The sequence below is a fragment of the Narcine bancroftii genome, chromosome 5, assembly GCF_036971445.1.
Source record: "Narcine bancroftii isolate sNarBan1 chromosome 5, sNarBan1.hap1, whole genome shotgun sequence".
In the NCBI taxonomy this organism is placed as follows: domain Eukaryota; kingdom Metazoa; phylum Chordata; class Chondrichthyes; order Torpediniformes; family Narcinidae; genus Narcine; species Narcine bancroftii.
Genome location: NC_091473.1, coordinates 253,865,803 through 253,884,903, shown reverse-complemented (window position 1 = coordinate 253,884,903; position 19,101 = coordinate 253,865,803). Strand labels below are relative to the sequence as shown.

The window sequence follows — 19,101 nt, the reverse complement described above, 5'->3', positions numbered from 1 at the left end:
CTTGTTGACCTCTATCAAGTCTCCTCTCATCTTTCTACTCTTCGAAGAATCAAGCCCCAGCTCTGCTAACCTTGCCTCATAAGACTTGTTTTCCAATCCAGGCAACACCCTGGAAAATCTCCTCTGGCCCCCTCTCCATAGCTTCCACATCCTTCCTGTAATGAGGTGACCAGAACTGAACACAATACTCTAAGTGTGGTCTTACCAGAGATTTGTAGAGTTGCAACATGACTTCTCGACTCCTGAACTGAATACCCCTATTAATGAATCCCAGCATCCCAAAGACCTTCTTAACTATCAACCTGTGCGGCGACTTTGAGGGATGTATGGATTTTGACATCAAGGTCCCTCTGTTCATCCACACTGTTAAATAACTGATCATTAACCCTGTACTCAACCTTTTGGTTAGTCCTTCCAAAATGCGTCACTTCACACTTATCTGGATTGAACTCCATCTGCCATTTTTCCATTCAACTCTGCATCCATCCCATATCCTCTTGTCACCTTTGACAACCTTCAGCTCCATCCACAACTCCTCCAACCTTCGTGTCATCCCCAAAGGGTAGAAGAGAATTGATAAGGGGAGAGGGTAGTGCTCGGAAGGTAGTGGAAGGGGTTGGAGAACTGGAACAAAAGAGACAGAGGGATGGGAAAGAGAGAGAGAGACAATGGAGTGGCCTAAGGGAAATGGGAGAAGTCAATATTAATGCCACCGGGCTGGAGAGGGCCCAGACAGAATGTTAGGTGTTGTTCCAGGTCGCTGTGGGAGTTGGTGGGTTTGTGCATAATGATTCAAGAGAGTTTGTCTTGCGAGATGGGGACAGAGAGAGCGAGAAAAGGGGAGAGTGTTGCCACAGTTGGACCATGGACAGGGTGAAAGTGAAAATCAGGGTAATATTTGGCTCCAATAATAATCGGGTTTATGGATTAGGAATGTGGTGCGCTGTTAGCCAGAATCAGACACACACAAGGTAAAGACTGTACAACAGGCTTTAATCCACAAAGACTTCCACAGAGCCAGGCTGACTGTGGCTGCAGTAACTCAGTGTGAGGCCTCGGGAGGCCGGCACAGGTTTATATCCCGGAGGGTGATTGACACCCGACTGGGTGGGGCTTGATCCCTTCAGGCCGACTGATTGAAAGCCGGCCAGGTGTTGCCCTGTCCCCCTTACACTCCTGCAGGTACAGGTGTTGCCCACTGCAGTAGGCCGGTGGTGGACCACCACAAGGAGCCCCTGATGCTGTTGGAAATCCTCGTTGACTGATGGTTCCTGGAAATTAAGTAATATTGTTCAACATCTGAAAAATTATATTTCGTAGCTGCCTGCAGGGCTGAGCAAAGAAATTAATTCTGCCGGGGTTATTTGTTGCAATTACTACAATGAACATCTGTCACGTTTAATTAACCTGCGTCTCCTGTCTGTTAATCATCTCTCCGAGCTTTGTATCGTTCAAGTTGCCATAATTCAGTTGTGCATTAATTATTCATGAGCTAACTCCATTGAGATTTTCACACAAACCTTTCAGTTCCTTAATACCAGGAAGTTCTCTGGTTACAATTCTAACCTGGCAAGGATGCCTTCAAAGTGGCACACGTCATAACGGCTTAAATTTTTACTCACTAATGAGATATTAGCATGTGTTACCTTAATATCTTACACTAGAAACTATGCAAGGCTAAGTGACAGAATCTATAAAAGGTTTGCATCTGATGCCTTCATTAAAAGGAATTGAAATTCTACTCTGCTGGAACATTGTTTTATTGTTCATTTCTTCTTCTTTGGCTTGGCTTCGCGGACGAAGATTTATGGAGGGGGTAAAAAGTCCACGTCAGCTGCAGGCTCGTTTGTGGCTGACAAGTCCGATGCGGGACAGGCAGACACGATTGCAGCGGTTGCATGGGAAAATTGGTGGGTTGGGGTTGGGTGTTGGGTTTTTCCTCCTTTGCCTTTTGTCAGTGAGGTGGGCTCTGCGGTCTTCTTCAAAGGAGGTTGCTGCCCGCCAAACTGTGAGGCGCCAAGATGCACGGTTTGAGGCGTTATCAGCCCACTGGCGGTGGTCAATGTGGCAGGCACCAAGAGATTTCTTTAGGCAGTCCTTGTACCTTTTCTTTGGTGCACCTCTGTCACGGTGGCCAGTGGAGAGCTCGCCATATAATACGATCTTGGGAAGGCGATGGTCCTCCATTCTGGAGACGTGACCCATCCAGCGCAGCTGGATCTTCAGCAGCGTGGACTCGATGCTGTTGACCTCTGCCATCTCGAGTACTTCGACGTTAGGGATGTAAGCGCTCCAATGGATGTTGAGGATGGAGCGGAGACAACGCTGGTGGAAGCGTTCTAGGAGCCGTAGGTGGTGCCGGTAGAGGACCCATGATTCGGAGCCGAACAGGAATGTGGGTATGACAACGGCTCTGTATACGCTTATCTTTGTGAGGTTTTTCAGTTGGTTGTTTTTCCAGACTCTTTTGTGTAGTCTTCCAAAGGCGCTATTTGCCTTGGCGAGTCTGTTGTCTATCTCATTGTCGATCCTTGCATCTGATGAAATGGTGCAGCCGAGATTTCTAGGGATCTGGGCACTGCACACAGATTAAAGAGACTATCTCTGAGTGTGCAAATTAAACTGGGTAAGCCACAATGATCCACTCAGGTGCACACCCAGAATGAGCCCAAATCCCCATGAGGCCGCTCCCCACACCTCTACAATTGTGACTTCCCCTCCACCATCATCAATTCAGCCTTTTCCCACATCTCCTCCATTCCCTGCTCATCTGCCCTGGTCCCCTTTGGGCCCAGACTCAACAAACACAGGATTCCTCCTGTCCTTACTTCCCACCCGACCAGCCTACGCATTCAACATATTATCCTCCGTAATTTCTCCCATAACCAGATACATCTTCACCCTCTCTGGCTTCTGCAGGGACCGCTCCCTCCCTGACTCCCTCGTGCAATCATCCCTCCCCACCAATTGCACCCCCCCCAGTACCTTCCGCTGTGGCCGCAGGAGGAGCCACACTTGCGCCCACACCTCCTCCCTCAATGCGGTCTGGGGCCCCAAATAGGCCTTTCAAGTGAAGCAACACTTGTGTATCCATGGGAATGATCTATGGCATCTGATGCTCCCTTTGTGGCCTTCTCTTCATCAGAAAGACTGGAAATAGTCTGGGAGATCACTTTGCCCAGCACCTTCACTCTGTCTGCATCAGTGACGGGAATCTCCCAGTAACCAACCACTTCAGTTCCACACCCGACTCCCGTACTCACATGTCTGTCCATGGCTTCAGACTATCCCACCAAGACCACCCTTAAATTGGAGGAACAACACCTGAATTTCCATCTGGGCCCTCGCAAACTGGATGGCATTAACATCGATTTCTCTGGTTTCTGCTAACCTGCTCCCCTTTACACCACCCCCTTCCCTTTCCTCTGTCAGCTCTCCACCCTCTTTCCTTTCCATTCACAGAGCCATCCCTCCTCCCCTTCTCGCTGCTGTTCCATCCTTCCCTCATCCTGCCTATGGGACTGTGCTCCTCCACCCTCCCTTCCACCTTACCATTTTGTTCGGATGCCTGCTGACATTTTTCCATTCCTCGACGAAGGGCTCAAACCCGAATCTTTGGCTCTGTATCCCAATCTTTGCTACATAAAGGAGACTGTCTGACCTGCTGAGTTTCTCCAGCTTTGTGCTTTTACTGTTTCACCTCACAAGCTGTCCTGTCATGCTAAATGGGGATCACGTTGTGATGCTGGAGCAAGAGGTCCACCCAAGTATCGACTCACGGTAGCGCGATGACCAATTGGATGGTGGTGACGGCTGTGGGAGGATCCGATATTCATGGGCGTGAGGGGGAATGAGGAGTTTGCGGACATTTGGTAGGTCACCAAAGATTCACAAATTTCTACAGGGGTACTGTGGACAGCATTCTGACTGGTTTAGTCAGGGTCTGGTATGGAGATCCCAATACACAGGACAGGAAAAGGCTCCAGATGACCAGCGCCATCATGGCCATCAGTCTCCACTCCATTGAGGACATCTACAAGAGGCGGTACCTCAAGAAAGTAGCCTCTATCATCAAGGACCCTCTTCACTCTGCTACCATCGGGAAGGAGGTACAGGAGTTTGAAGACGAACACCCAGCGGCACAAGGACAGCTTCTTCCCCTCCGCCATCAGTTTCCTAAATGGACATTGGACCACAGACATGGCCTCTCTTTCTCTTCTTTTCACTAATTTATTTTTTAAAATGTCATTTATTGCAATATTTGCTCCGTGAAGCTGCCACAAATCAATGAATTTCATTACATGTTCATAACAATAAATTCTGATTCTGGTGACCTTCGCCCTGTTTCTTGTCCAACCAGTGAGGTGAACCTCCGAACTACATCAGGCAAGAATTAAAGAACAGTGCTGCAATAGCACAGAGATTCAAGTGTGAAAGAGCAGTTTAAATGTAGATGTACAGCACAGTAACAGGCCATTTCGGCCCACGAGCCCATGCTGCCCAAATATCTCAATTGATCTACAGATCCGTTACATTTTGAACGGTGGGAGGAAACCAGAGCCCTTTGGGAAAACCCACACAGACATGGGGAAAACATACAAATAGACTGGTGGGATTTGAACCTAGGCACAATCACTGGCGCTGTAATGCATTGCGCTAACCACTACGCCATCCCTTCTGCCCCTTCGCTCTCTCGTCCATTATGAATAAAGACCTATTTGTTCAGTTAAACAGTGAAAGGTATCATCATACATTAAGAGGAGGTCCTTTTAAGAACCTGATAACAGCAGGTAATAAGCTGTCCTTGAACCTGGAGATTTGTCTTTTCAGGGTTTTATACCTTCTGCCTGATGGGAGAGGGGAGGAAGACATTGTGACCAGGATGTGGCCTCCAATAAGCTGGCTGCTTTCCCGAGGGCAGAGAGAGGTCAATGGAAGGGATCAGTTTGTGTGATGGCCTGAGCTCAGTTCACAACTCCCGTATTCCTCAAGGAATCATGATGAGAGCAGAAAGGTACTTATAAGACCATTAGACATGGGAGCAGAAATAAGCTATTCAGCCCATCATGTCTGCCCATCCATTCAATCATGAGCTGATCCATTTTCCCACTCAGCCCCACTGCCTGGCCTTCTCCCCATAACCTTTCATGTCCTGGCTAATCAAGAACCATTCAATCTCTGCCTCAAATGCACCCAATGACCCGGCCTCCACAACCGCCTGTGGCAGCAAATTCCACAGATTCACCGCCCTCTGGCCGAAGAAGTTCCTCCCCATCTCTGTTCTAAGTGGACACCCTTCAATCCTGAAGTTGGGCCCTCTTGTCCTAGACTCTTCCACCGAGGGAAAAAACATTTCCACATCTACTCTATCCATGCCTTTTAACATTCAAAATGTTTCAATAATCCCCCATTCTCCTAAATTCCAACGAGTACAGGCCAAGAGCTGTCCAACACTCCTCATATGATCAGCCTTTCATTCCCAGAATCATCCCTGTGAACTTCCTCTGACCCCTCCCCAACATCAGCACATCCTTCCTTAAATGAGGAGCCCAAAACAACTCACAATATTCTATCATCATACAGAAATTCATAGGGACACGACATCCCTTTCTGTCTCATCCAGAGACTGTTGGTTCAGCACCCCTCATTTCCCACCATAACCATGGAACTTCACTTAAAGTCCCTCTGATCAGATCCTGTGATCTGCGATTCTCTGCTTTATGTTCTAAACTCCCCCCAGCGTGTGGGGTGAGAGGAGAATCCGGGGGGGATTTGATGGGAATGTGTGGAGAATAAAATGGGATGAATAGAACCATAGAACATTACAGCACAGAAACCAGCCCATTCAGCCCTTCTACTCTGTGATGTACCATTTTTCTGCCTAGTCCCACTGACCAGCACCCAGTACATAGCCCTCCGTACCTCTCCCATCCATGTACCTGATATGTTCAAATTGAGCCCACATTCACCACTTCAGCTGGCAGCTCGTTCCACTCTCCCACCACTCTCTGCATTAGGAAGTTCCCCCTAAGCTTTTCTCCTTTCACCCTTGACCCATGTCCTCTGTTTTTTTTATCTCACCCACCCTCAGTAGAAAAAGCAGACCTACATTTACTCTGTCCACCCCCCTCATCATTTTAAATACCTCCATCAAATCTCCCCTCATTTTTCTTCCCTCCAGGGATTAAAGTCATAACCTGTTCAACCTTTCCCTGTAACTTAGTTCTTGAAGAATGTTGGAACAATGTAAAGGTGATTGACACTGCATTAATTTCTATGGTGTGAGCGCTCCAATGGATGTTGAGGATGGAGCGGAGACAACGCTGGTGGAAGCGTTCTAGGAGCCGTAGGTGGTGCCGGTAGAGGACCCATGATTCGGAGCCGAACAGGAGTGTGGGTATGACAACGGCTCTGTATACGCTTATCTTTGTGAGGTTTTTCAGTTGGTTGTTTTTCCAGACTCTTTTGTGTAGTCTTCCAAAGGCGCTATTTGCCTTGGCGAGTCTGTTGTCTATCTCATTGTCGATCCTTGCATCTGATGAAATGGTGCAGCCGAGATAGGTAAACTGGTTGACCGTTTTGAGTTTTGTGTGCCCGATGGAGATGTGGGGGGGCTGGTAGTCATGGTGGGGAGCTGGCTGATGGAGGACCTCAGTTTTCTTCAGGCTGACTTCCAGGCCAAACATTTTGGCAGTTTCCGCAAAGCAGGACGTCAAGCGCTGAAGAGCTGGCTCTGAATGGGCAACTAAAGCGGCATCATCTGCAAAGAGTAGTTCACGGACACACCCCTAACGTCGAGGTACTCGAGATGGCAGAGGTCGACAGCATCGAGTCCACGCTGCTGAAGATCCAGCTGCGCTGGATGGGTCACGTCTCCAGAATGGAGGACCATCGCCTTCCCAAGATCGTATTATATGGCGAGCTCTCCACTGGCCACCGTGACAGAGGTGCACCAAAGAAAAGGTACAAGGACTGCCTAAAGAAATCTCTTGGTGCCTGCCACATTGACCACCGCCAGTGGGCTGATAACGCCTCAAACCGTGCATCTTGGCGCCTCACAGTTTGGCGGGCAGCAGCCTCCTTTGAAGAAGACCGCAGAGCCCACCTCACTGACAAAAGGCAAAGGAGGAAAAACCCAACACCCAACCCCAACCAACCAATTTTCCCTTGCAACCGCTGCAATCGTGTCTGCCTGTCCCGCATCGGACTGGTCAGCCACAAACGAGCCTGCAGCTGACGTGGACTTTTTACCCCCTCCATAAATCTTCGTCCGCGAAGCCAAGCCAAAGAAAGAAAAAATTTCTATGGTAGCAAGTGATTATAATACTCGACAACAAATTTTTTTCAAAATGTTTTCTTCCTGAAAAGAAATTGAGGATTATGATAGACAACTTCCAGCCGAACACAAAGATAAATTCAGATTTGCTCTATCACTTAGGAAGTTGGAGAAACGTGAAATTAACTGTTATTGAATTTAAAATGTTTAATCGCACCATGATGCTGGCACATTACATTAGTTCAATTGACCTAAAAAAAAATTGTCCACTGGTTTTCATTGGTACTCAGCATCTGATACTTCTCATGCCAGTGTCCAACAATTGTCGGCCAGAATTGACAGATTCCAGTTGCCCTGATATTGCTTTTCCACGGTCGCAATGTCCTTGTGAAACCTTTCACCGTGTTTGTCACTGACTGCATCAAGATCAGCAGGGAAGAAGTCCAAGTGCGAATGCAGAAAATTAACTTTCATTAAGATGTTGCAAAACTCCATGGTTTTGGATGCTTGAAATAAGACTTTAAATATGACAGGAAATCTCAAAAACAGGCTGCATCTAAAAAAGGAAAATTTTAAGGTGATTTTCATGATCAGTGGCCCAAATCCATAAAATACATCCAAAAGTGTTCAGGAAGCAAAATTTTCCAATGCTATTTGTGTGGTTTTGGTTGGGCAAAAGGGCTGTTGAGATTGAGATTCTGTATGATGTTATACACATAAGGACAATGTACAGAATCACTGATGTTTCTGCTTGCTGGAGCCACACAGGTACAAGACGTTTCATTGTCCACAGGGAAAATTAAATTACCACAATATCCAATGAGAAAGAAAGAAGGAAAATATACATTGTCTCTTCTTCAGCCAGAGGGTGGTGAATCTGTGGAATTTGTTGCCACAGGTGGTTGTGGAGGCCGGGTCATTGCTTGCATTTAAGGCAGAGATTGATGGGTTCTTGATTAGCCAGGACATCAATAGTTCTGGGGAGAAGACTGGGCAGTGGGGCTGAGTGGGGAAATAGATCAGCTTTGTGGGGCAGACTCAATGGGCTGAATGGCCTATTTATGCTCCCATGTCTTATGGTCTTATAATTTTATGAAAAGATAAATAAATATTTACAGTTGCAGTTAGTTCAAAAAAACGATGGACAATCCATTGGTGATCCCGGAGGTTTACGTTTAGGATAGCTTGGGGAGGCCTGTTTCAGTGCTGTATGGTTCAGTGTTATGCACATGTTATACAAGCCTCCAGTGACACCTGCTAAATACTTGCTGAGAAGTACAACCGTCTCCTTTAGTCTTTCCCTAAGGATAAGGCAGTCCATTTGAACTAATCTTCTCTGACAGAGATCAAGCTGGATTGACTGGCAGTCACGGTTTGTGACGTTCGCCTGTATTTCACTTAACAGATACGGAACATTAGATTGAAGATCATCTTACTTGCACATCTCAGCATTAGATGTGTTTACTGAAAGAGCAAAGCCTGGCTCATCGGAAGCCCAAGGAATGGATTTTGCATGGTTGTGTGTTAAGAAAAGACATTTATGTCACAAACCATGGTCCATCATGGTAAATAAGACATCTGCAAATGCTAGTGCGGTGCACAAATATACTGGAGAAACTCAGCAGGTCATGCAGCATCCACTAGAAATAAAAGGCAGTGGTGGGGGGGGGGGGCAAACAAATGACAGAGACATTGTAGGTGAGATGGAGAGATGTGAAGGGGGAGACCACTGGGAGGAGTGAGGTTTGGGAGAAAAGGAGGAGGAAAAGAAGAAATGGAAACATTGGGATGAGATGGGGGGTTCCCGAAAATAGTGAAAATCAATGTTCATGCCATTGGGCTTAAGGCTGTCCAGGTGGAATATTACACATTACTTCTTCAGTTTAGGTTCATCCCCTCCCTGACAGTGGATGAGGCCAAGGTCAGACATGTCTGCGTGGGAAGGGTGAGGGGAATTGGAATGGTTGGCCACTGGTTCTTCTTTGGGCCCACAAACTGAACGCAGGTGTTCACTGAAGTGGTCGCCCAATCTGCATTTGTTCCCTGCAATGTAGGAGGCCACACCAATGAAGAGGTGTACACCAGATGCAGTAGATCAACTTGGACGATGAGGAAGACTTGATATCACCCCTAAGTAAAACACAAAAGTCTGCAAACACCGCAGTTGAAGTAAAAACGCAAGGCTGGAGAAACTCAGCAGGTCAAACAATGACCTTAAAATAGCAAAGATAAAGATACAGAAGTGAGCAAGGGAAGGAGGGATGACAGCTCAGTCCTGCACTCCTGAGAGGATAGACTCCTGGAGGAATGGAGGTGCCCAGAAGGTGGAAGGCATTGATGTATCTGCTTCAGATGCATTGTGGTTTTGTGTAAGCTTCATTTGACTCTCGTTTGCTTCCCTTTCTCCTGTAGTTAAGGGGCACTGAGCTCCTGGAGACTCTTTTTCTGCTTCACGGTAGATTTATTGTGTATCTTACACTTTTAATGTTATTTATTGCGTGACAATAAACATTGAACCTTCATTAAACTACTAAACTTGCAGTATTTGGGATGTGTGAGGAAGCCCAGACAGGTACAGGGAGAGCATGAAGTTCAGGTTCAAATTCAGCTTTATTACCAGAGGACATACATATATCACATACAACCCTGAGATTATTTTTCCTGTGGGCCAGGCAGAAATTCAACTTAACAGTGGTGCAATAAAACTGTACGCAAGAAAAAGATACGCATATAAATGAGAGAAGTGTAAACAAACTGACTGGGAAAATATAGGCAAATATTGGGAAAGTAAAAGTAAAATTCTCTCATTTGAGTCTGTTGTTGAGGAGACTGACAGTAGAGGCATAGAAGCTATTCCTTAACCTGGTGGTACGAGTCTTGTGGCACTCCAGGCAGACAGCGCCGGATGTCAGGATTGAACCTGGCCACTCTGACATTCCCTCATCTCAAGGCTGGCTGAAGTAAAGCCTGGAGTGTCCGACATATTGGCAACCCTACTGAGCTGCACAGCCGTAAGAGGTGACATCCTGTGAATATTGGCTGAATGACAACACCTTGATAAACCTGTTCTTTCAAAGCCTCCAAGTCTGAGATCGGAAGTGACCTCATCTGCCAATCAAGGGTTAGTTCTGCCCACCCGTGAGACTGATGTGTGATTGGTTCTTGCAGCTGACATGTGATTAGTCCTCTGGGAGTCAATCAATTATTAGATTTTTCAATTGTCAGGTGAGGCTGACACACAATTGGCCTGAGCAGGTCACATGATTGGGCCCTGCATTAAAAAGCCATGCGTGGCGCCTGTTTGGGCCTTTTTTACTGTTGCCTCGAGACCAGCACTAAAGTCCAGGCTGCCGGCCACAGCCAGGCATCAGATCCCATGTCGTGGTTGATGCAGGAAACTAGGTTCATTTGTTAGTTAGAATTAATTTACTGTTCATTAGTGTGCTGTGTCTGTGGATGGATGGGCAATGTGTGTTTAACCCCTGCCTTCCCAATTTAAAGTTCAAAATGTTTAGCAGCGATTTTCTTGCACCCAGTATGTACTTATTTCTGTATTTTTCCAGGGTGCGACACTTTTGTGAATTCCCCTGTGCATAAATGAAGATCACTGTTTGTTGATAACACGTGTCCAGCCTTGATTCCCTTCGAACCCATCCTTGAACGTTCCAGGAGGAAGCACATGAGAATTCCATTGATCGAAGCAGCCTCCTGACCAACGTGTTCGATAATCCTCCGGATAACAGGTGGGTTCTATCATCAAACACCAATTCTTCAAGTACATCATGAATTGGAGATGTCAATGTCAGCTCCTTGGCTGTGCATCTGCTGGGATTCAGTTGATTTTCAACACACTGACAGTCCATCAATACAGACTGGAGCATTGGTGCTGTCTTTCCAATTAGAATTGACACGAACCTTCCAAAATGGAAGTGTCAGCCTCTTCCTTGTTTGCAAAGGTGTCTGCTGATCGACTTCTATCTGTGAAAGCTGACACAATCTCCTTAATAGTGATCAATGCTGGCTCAGTTTGAGAAGCTATTCAAAGACATTGCAGAATGTGTCCAGGCATTTTATGAGAATTCACTTTTCAGGACCCTGAGAATGACTTTTCCATTTCCCACATCAGATCTCTTTCATCAGGGGATCTTTGACATGTGTTGCTGTACAGAATTTGTATGTTCCAATTTGGGCAACTGACCTGAATCAGGAGCTACTTTAATGTGGCCTCTGCGTAAGGTCTGAAGCTATGACCAGATTGTTATCGTCCACCCAGTCTGGCTCCACTCAAGTCTAGCCCTGCCCTGGTTTGGCCCAATCCAGTCTGGCCCCCAACCTGGTCTAGCCCCTGTCTTGGTCTGGCCCGCACCCCAGTGTTGCCCTCGCCCCAGTCTGGAACTATCCCGCTCTGGCCCCGCTCCAGTCTGACCCCTGCCTCGGTCTGGCCCACCCCCTAGTCTGGGCCCACCCAGTCTGGTCCAGTTCAGTCTGGCCCAAACCTGTCCAATCCCTCCCTAAATGCATCATCATATTGATCAGAATCACATTCCACCTCCCTTCACTCGGCCCTGTTTCCCAACATTAGAACCATAGAACACTACAGAACAGAAAACAGGCCATTCAGCCCTCTAGTCTGTGCTAAAACATCATTCCATTAGTTTCCATAACCCTCCAAGCCTCTCTCATCCGTGTATCTATCCAATTTAATCTTAAAAGAGTGAGCTCATATTTACCACATCACATGACAGCTTGTGAAGTTCCCCTAAACCTTTCCCCTTTTACCCTAAAGCCATGTCCTCTCATATTTATCTCTCCTAATCTAAGTGGAAAGAGCCGACTCGCATTTACTCTGTCTATCCCCCTCATAATTCTGTAAACCTTTAGCAAATCTCTCTTCATTCTCTACACTCCAAGGAATAGTCTGAACCTGTTCTGGTCCAGTGCAACACCACCCTTCTCACAAACATGTACAGCCACCAACATTTATCCCTGTGAACTGACTAATCCCAATGCAAGGAATTTGTTCTGGGAAATTCAGCCATATAGTTTCCACAAATGTTACCTCTAGACATGATTTCTGACTGTCGTTTAGACACCTGTGGCACAGGAACAAAGCCCTCTTGCCTCTTCAGGGACGTGTTGGCAATAATCCAATTAAAATAGTAGCTGTGCTGAAAATGTTTGGGATAGATGTTTATCCAGATCGGGTCATTGTCGCATTCCAGGGTTTCTCATTATCTCTCCAGATGGTGTTGGGTTTAAGTTTTGTGTCCACAGTAGAAGAAACAAAGCGTTCTCCGGGACTCGTTTTAAATGCATGTCCATAATTAGGACCGTAGTGGGTAAGATTCTGCTCTGGAGAGCAATAGGTCGCAATAAGTTCAAATTCTGCTATAGCTCCTGGGATGTACTAAAAATTGATTTTGGGATGAAACCTGAATGAGTAATGGAGATGATAGATTGTTGGAAAAACTCTGATGGTTCCCTATTAATCTTTGCCTCAAATACTCATTTTGATCTGTCAAGGGCATCTACATGAGCTGTGGGCATCTTGCAGATAGCGTACACCACTTCAACATTTCTCAGGTGCAACTCTGCTTTCTACTCCCCCATAGGATCAGCGGCAGAGACCTCCCATTTCAATTCTGTGCCCCACTCCTGTACTCGCATGTCTGTCCAGGGTCTCGTGTATGTCCCACCAAGACCACCCATAAATTGGAGGAACAACACCTGATTTTTACCGTCTGGGCTCTCTCCAGCCGGATGGCGTTAACATCAACTTTCCCGGTTTCTGCTAAGCTGCTCTCCATTCTGCCCTCCCTTCCCTCCCTTCCCTCTCCCCCCCCCACTCTGTCAGCTCTCCACCCCCTTCTCTCTCCATTTACCCAGCCATCCCTCCTCCCCCTGCTTGCTGCTAGACTCTCCCTCACTTCTCCACCCATGATCTCCTGCCTTTGGGACCGTGCTCCACCACCACCTCACTCTACCCCTATCTTTTTCAGACCCCTGTATTAGTCAGATTTTATTTGTAAACTTGGGGCAAGTTATGATAGTGGAATGATTAGCCCAACGCTGTTACAGCGCCAGCAACTGGAGTTCGAATTTAAATTTAAATTATGTAAATTTACAGGAATTACCTAATTAAAGTGAACTTTACATAATTAACACTGATTTTTTTTCAAATTACTTTACATTTTGCTCTGTCTTTCATCTTTAAACTGTGTATTCTTAATGCAAGGGAATTAGACATTGTAACAGTGTGACCCAGTCAACAGTAAAATTTGCATATCCGCCATCCGTGATCCCTGTACGACCGAATAAAGGGGATTCCCCTGCATCTATATTCTAGAGATGATTTCAAACACTTGCCGCTCCCTGTGTAAAGAGGTTTCTTCACAACTCTGTCCTTAGTTCCTTCAAGTTTCTTGCCACTTGTTCCAAGGTACTGCAAGAAAGCCTGTTTTGTGAGCGTTCTGACTAGTCAATTCGTACATAGTACAGCACTGAGTGCAGCGTTAAAGTTACAAAGAGCAGCACAGTTGGTGTAGCGGTTAGCGCAAAGCCTTTACAGCATCCATGGTCTGGACTTGAGTTCAAATCCTGTGCTGTCTGTGAGGAGTTTGTACGTTCTCCCCATGTCTGGGTGGGTTTTCCCGGGGGCTCCAGTTTCCTCCCACTGTTTGAAACGTACTGGGGATTGTAGGTTAATTGGGTGGCACGGACTCATGGGCCGAAATGGCCTGTTTTCTGTGCTGTATGTCTATATTTTTAATTTAAAAAAAAATTAACAACAGAACAGAGCAAAGAAAGCATAATTTAAATACTATGAGGAGTCTGATAATGGCAGAATGTAAAGTGGGCCTGAATCTTTAATGGCCAGCCCCTTATTTCTAGATATGACCAGACACCCCTGCCCATTCATCACTCCAGAAATCAATTATCAACAGGCACTTGGTGAATCTGTACGCTGGACTTCACGTAATAATACATTAAAAATGTTACACAATGACCTACTTTAACTTCTGCCTGCTGTAAGGCTAAGAGTCACCGACAGTGTCGCCCGGTGCCACTTACAGTACGAGAGAATGAGAAGCAAAATGAGAGTCCCTTCAGAATCACTGAGTGTCCGTGGATTCCCCTCCAGAGCTTCCACAGCCACACACTTGTGTTTGATTCATCGGCAACGTGACGCTGAAATCATCAATGTCTTCAACACCTGTGGATTTCTCTGCCTAAGGAGGCAGTAGAAGGTGCCTCATTGAATGTAGTTAACACTCAGTTAGGTAGATTTTTGCATTGCAGAGGTGATCAATCATGATCCTACTGAATGGCAGAGCAGGCTCGGCTGACTGGGTGATCGATCTGGGCTCCAGTTTCTCATGGTCATTATTTCCAAGCTGCACGATCAGAGTGTGGCACTCCGCTGGGCTGTTAAATGGACGCATTGCCTCTTCTCCTGTCGATATAAATATCCCAAAGGAACAGTGCTTTCCCTACGCCCTGTGTTCAATACTTACTCCTCAATCAACATCTCCGAGACAGATTCTCAGCTCACTAACGCATTTGGGGATCTGACTCTGCACAGTGGGGTGCCACGGTTGGTGCAACGCTGAAACGGGGCCAGTGATCAGGGCCAGACGTGTTTGGAGGTGTGACCTAGCCCCTTGCTGTCTGTACTGTGGCTTCTCCCCTTTGATTCCCCTAATAAAGGCAGCAACGCCATAAACCCCTCCCCCAGAACGAGCTCAGGTCTCGGGTCAGCAACATGATCTATGGTCATAAAATCCTGTCAGTCAGGTAACTTCTAGTCTTTGGAGTTATTGATAAACCATCACCTGGGTTTGACTCTTGAAACAAGGCAGTCGAGGTCTCACCATGAACCATGGACTTGTCGCCCATTTTTACCAGGGCCTCCTTTACCGTATGCGCAAATCCCTCTGCTCCGCTGTTGAGGCCGAATGATTTAAAAAAAATGCAATGTTGCTTGGTCCCACTTTCCTTTGCATAATTGTTCAAAGTGAAGTGACTGGACGTTGAGAACCATTATCTGAATAGTGGGTGATTGCAGCCAGCTGTGGTCAGAATTTCTTGTCACGAACATATCACAAAATTCGTATCTTTGCGGCAATATCACAGTTACAAATTATTGCTCTGATTGACATTTAAAAAAATAAATAAATTAGTGAAAAGAAGAGGAGAAAGTGAGGTGGTGTCTGTGGATCATCGCCCATTTGGAAATCTGACGGCAGAGGGGAAGAAGCTGTCCTTGTGCTGTTGGCTGCTCATCTCCTCCTTCCTGATGGTAGCAGAGTGAAGAGGGAATGGCATTGAGGATAGACCCACTTTCTTAAGACTTTGCCTCAATGGAGTGAAGATTAATGCTCCTAATGGTGCTGCCCAAGTTCAGAAAATTCTCTGATCTTTCCTGTCCTGTGCTCCGTACCAGACAGAGATGCAACCAGTTAGAATGCTCTCTATGGTTCACCTGGAGAAATTTGCAAGAGCCGTTGGTGATGTCCCGAATCTCTTCAAACTTCTCACCTAGTGTAGACACTGGTGAGTCTTCTTCATGATTGCATCGACATGTAGACCCCAGGGCACATCTTCAGAAATGCTGACACCAAGAATTTGTTGTCCTTATCCACAGCTGGCCCTCGATGAGGACTGCCTTGTGTTGTCCCCCTCCTGCAGTCCACAATCAGTTCATGTGCAGAGGGACCTGGGAGAGCTTGTGCATGAATCACAGAAGCTTACAGGCGTGGCAGTTCATAAAGAAGGCAAAATGATGACGGCCTTCTTTATCAGAAGCATTGAATTTGAGAGCAGGAAGGTTCTGTTGCGACCGCACAAGGTACTGGGGAGGCCGCATCTGGAGTACTGCATGCAGTTCTGGTCTCCTTACTTGAGGAAGGGCCGACTAAATTGGAGGTGATGCAGAGCAGGTTCAACAGGGGGATTTCCGAAAAAAGGGGTTAATCCGTGAGTAGAGATCAAGTGTGGGACAATGCTCATTGGAGTTCAGAGGATGAAAGGGTATCACATGGCAACAAATAAAATCATAAAAAGATTAGATAAGAGGTTGTTTCCACTGTAATCATTGTGACCTCATCTGCCCAAGTCCCCATAAGAACATAATTCTGCAACCACATTTATTTAAGCCCAATAAAATATATGATTGAAAATGAGTGCACCTTTGACGTAAGTGGTGGTTAAGATATGTGTGAGAATACTATGAAATCAGATAATGATGCTTTAAGGTGAAGCAAAACATGCAAAGAAAATACCAAGCCCTACCTATTTTCTCGATGTTAAATTGCCCAGTGCTGCAAGATATCCCCTGACTGTGAATTAAGCTGTTGTTTGTGGCCCACAGTATTAACTGCACTGTTGATTTCAAACAGCACAGATACACAGGCAGCAGCTGAGTATCTGCCACTGCTCCTCAGAGTCTCTCCATGACCTACCGGTGCGTCTGGGGAATCCAAAATGTATTCCAGGAAGTCCTTGGGGCCAAATCCATCAGGAGACGATAATCCTATCACTGTCACTGTAGACCAATGCTCTGCAAATTCACTTGCAAGTAAACATTTGTGCATCTTAAATTTAACCTCAAAATCTACATTGTAAAATTATAATTGAAGAAATGAAACAATGCAATTGGCAAGATGAGAGAATCCAACAACCTAGGCTTGACATTGAATGGTGTTTCCTTCTTCGTCATTCAGGGCCTTGCTGTTCGGCATGGGCTATCATGTCTATCCACCCGTCACTATCTCTGACCCTCCGAATTGTCATTTTTGCCTCCCCTGTTCTCCTTCGGTGAAGGCTCCAACTTTGAGCGGAGACCATTGTCGATGTTGAGTTCATGATTATATAAAGGGGAAAAATACTGAAGTGGTTTCCCATTGCCTTCTTCAGAGAGTCTCGGGTGGGTTTGTGTGAGCAGTTCCTTTGGTCGTTCAGCGTGCTCACTGCCCGTGGGAAGAAGCTGTTCCTCAGCCTGGTGGTGCTGGCTCTGATCCTCCTGGATCTCTTCCCCGATGGGAGCAGCTGAAAGATGCTGTGTGCAGGGTGGAAGGGGTCCTCAACGATTTTGCGCACCCTCTTCAGACAACCATCCTGGTAGATCACGTTGATGGTGAGGAGGAAGGTTCCAGTGATCCTTTCTGCCACTCTTATAGTCCCATGGTTTGACATCTGATCCATTTCTCTGCAGCGACCATACCCAACCATTGGAGACACATTCTCCAATCCAAGCAGTATTCTGGTAGAAGCATAAGCAGGTTAGAGTGGAGTTCTGGTTAAATATGGTGGGCAGGGATTGTCTCCACTCCATCTCCATCAGATTTCAGTCTAGGTGGACAATTCGAGTTCAGAAATAAATGTGAAACACAATTTGTTTGATGGTTGTCCCATCTTGGAGTCTGAAGAACAATTAATAGCTGGAAAACTGCAGGCTGATTATGTCAGAATCTAAATAAGCCATAGCTCTTTAAGGACAGAATGTCAGATATATTGTCCAACATCTTGTACGAGATTTACCCCAAAATAATTTAATAATGATCAGTGTTCTGCTGGTAGGGCATACCGCATATACTGCAGACCGTGTTTCACGATTTGTCACGATTTCAAGAGTGAAGCCATGATTAACTGGAGCTGCTCTATGTTCAAACACGTTGGACAGTTCAATATCTCTTCTACTGTTGTGTGATCTTCCATCTGATGTCACATTTATTCCCAACATTCCTGGCTTCCCATCTCTGTAGTTAATCCAGCGAGGTGGAAACATCTGTTGGAGGAAGATCTCCCAGCTCTCAGGCTGAGCCTGTACCCAGGTTAAACCTGGGCCAAGTCCAGCGACCCTGCTCACAAGATAAAAATCACAAGAAATGGCAGCAGAAGTTGGCCCATTGGCCCATCCAGTCTGCCCCACCATTCTAATGATGAGCAGATCCTCCCTCCCACTCATCCCCACTCCCCGGCTTTCTCCTCGTAACCCTTGATACTCTGGTGAATCAAATACCTGTCAATCTCTGCTGTAAATACAATGGGCTTGAATCGAATTGCTTTTTGTCATGTGTCCCAAGATACAGCAAAAGAAACTTGGTTCTGCGCAGTATCCAGACAAGTTAACCCATGCTTAAGTGCAGCAATATTGAAACTAAGTGCAGGGTGTGTCAAAAGTTCAGGGTGATGGAAGAGTCTGAATTTTGGGAGGTTGGATTCTTTTTAATGATACTTTAATTTCAATTGCTGGATGTGAATGTGTAGAGCTTTTCTAAACATATCAGTTTTGTTAATGTTCTTTCTCTCATCAGTGATTGAATGTTAATGAACATTCACCTCCACTGTGAGGAGATGCTGCTTGCCATCCATCCTGGTCCAAATTTTAAATGTTAACAGGCCATTTCGGCCCACGAGCCTTTGCCAGCCAATTATTCTCAATCAAACTACAAACCCTGTATGTTTTGAATGGTGGGAGGAAATTGGAGCCCCTGGAGGAAACCCATGCAGACACGGGGAGAACATGCAAACTCCTATAGACAGCATGGGATTCTATCCCCGGTCACCGGTGCTGTGACAGGGCTGTGCAAACCGCGACGCTGCAGACCTTCTCTAGGCTTCTGCACAGCAGCCAACCTGCTCCCACCAACTCCTGTCTCCCAGCCCTTTCAGTCACCACTCAAAAGGAATAAGCAAAAGGTTGTCACAGCAACAGATTTGTAGCTCTAGGTATAAAACACCCACAGATTAGATGAAAACGAAGGTAATGAAACCAAGCAACAGAAAGAAACAAATAACACGGTAATGACATCTTCAGCAGGTAC

The 19,101-nt window shown here is 46.2% G+C and overlaps 1 long non-coding RNA gene across 3 annotated transcripts in view; it reads left to right on the top strand.

The window, feature by feature from the left end:
* The first annotated feature begins 10,596 nt into the window (after positions 1-10,596).
* The window catches only part of LOC138762979 (uncharacterized), a 51,792-nt gene continuing 43,287 nt past the window's right edge, over positions 10,597-19,101 (top strand). For 2 of the 3 annotated variants that reach the window (XR_011357279.1, XR_011357281.1), the window contains exons 1-2: positions 10,601-10,686; positions 10,840-11,019. This is a non-coding gene — a long non-coding RNA (uncharacterized lncRNA). Of the gene's footprint in view, positions 10,687-10,839; positions 11,020-19,101 lie in introns of all 3 variants that reach the window. The other variant, XR_011357280.1, reaches the window with a different exon arrangement.